Raw genomic sequence first — 1,891 nt, forward strand, 5'->3', positions numbered from 1 at the left:
TGGTGTTTGGGCTTGTGCTAAAAATCCAATAATTCATTTAAATGGAAATCTGAAGCTGCTAGTACATCATTATTGAAAAAGCTGACCATATTTTTGCTAATTAGGTGCTGGGTTGGGTTGCTAAAATTGGGTGCTGACCCACAAAAGTTTGTCTTGAAAATCTGTTATTGCAAAAACAAGGATTAAAAAAGTAAATATTATTACTCACCATTAAAAGCAGGGTAAACTGACCTGCCAAGCAGTGACAAAAATCAATTTAATTGTATGAAAAATGTAAAAATATTTAAATGCTCATAACATGGCAAAATGTTTATTTTAAGAACATGGTAAACACTAAAAAGAATGTCCACACGTATTACATAGTTTCATACTTTAGATTAAATCATAGCCTTTATATATGTAAAAAGTTTGCTTCTGGTTATACAACAAAAAAGAAAGCTATGCTGCATAATAATATTAAATTTATTTTAAAAAAATCTGTATCTATAAAAAAGAGCTTTCACTGGCAGTCCTGTTATTTAGTTTTAACATGCGAAGGTGCAGATATTTTTACTAAAGGGTCTGCATGTGAAGTGTAATATATGTAAGGTTGCATTATTGTTATAAATGTTACTTATATGACAAATACGCTTCTGCTGACTAATTGTTAATATATGTATACTCTCTTCTTACCTGTGTTGCATTTTTGTTTAGTCATCATAAAATTAGCCTTTTGGAGCAATCACATAATCATTTTAAAGAGGGTCTTCCTCCCACCATCGGGATTTTAATTTCATTCTTGTGTCGTTGTCATCATTCTATGTTCCTGTATGATCTGTCTCTAATATTTCCTTGCATCTTTATTTACTCAGTGTGCTCAGATAAGAGCACTCCCTTTTCGGTCTCTTTAATAGTATGCATCCTCCTGCAGTCCATTGCTATTTACATTATCACAATGTCAACGATGGTTCATATAAGTCATGTAGTCAACAAGTTATCAGGGAGGAGTATAGATAAATTGTCTTATTATCTGCAAACCTTTTATTTACGTAGGTATTAACTTTTCTTTGTAGGGATGAAAAGTGACATAGTTAAATGTTAATGATCCAAAGGTTTGTCATATTGCTGGTGTTTGGACTTATGCTAAGAATCCATTAACTCATTTTAATGAGGGAAAATGATGGTAACTTTAGCATTTTTTTTCAATTTTTTTACTAATTTTTCAGTTGTCATTTACAACCTTGAAAAAGGCCCACCAAGCTGTATATTTTCTATAAGCACAAACCTGTGCTACTGATTTTGTACAAACTTTTTGTACTAACCTTTGTAAATTGCATTTACCAAGTTCTTTTTCTACATGCTCATGGTTTTTTAATTAATTACCAAAGCAAATATGTGCATTTTACCATGTGCAATATGGGGAAAATACTCTGGCAGTTTTATGAATGACTTTGTCTACTTTGCTGCATCTTACTGTATGTGATTGGCAGTCATTCCCAGAGATAGGGTTCAACCATTGACTTTTGGCTTATTAGCCACCAATTACACCCATTCACTAAAAGCCAGCATTTTAGGCATCAGCATTATGTATGCTTATGCTTGCAGAAGTGATCATGAGTTTACAATAGATAATGTGGTGGCCAGCTGCAAGCAGTTCTGTTCAACTGTGCTGTACATGGCAGCCAAATGATTTATAAGCTTCATTTCATACAAAGTTTTCTTTTTACTTTTGTACTGCTACTCTTATCATGGGCACTGTAATTTAGAAAAATATTGAGTCCTGAACAAATGATGGAAGTCAAGCTTTTTATAACCAGCTGTAAGGAACTTACCTGCCCTGCGAGCCTGCGGTGTCCCTGGGGTTCCCAGCCACAGAGGGAGACCCCTCAGTAGCAAGCAGCATAACCAAGGC

This window comes from Pyxicephalus adspersus, chromosome 4, assembly GCF_032062135.1.
Source record: "Pyxicephalus adspersus chromosome 4, UCB_Pads_2.0, whole genome shotgun sequence".
Taxonomy (NCBI): Eukaryota; Metazoa; Chordata; class Amphibia; order Anura; family Pyxicephalidae; genus Pyxicephalus; species Pyxicephalus adspersus.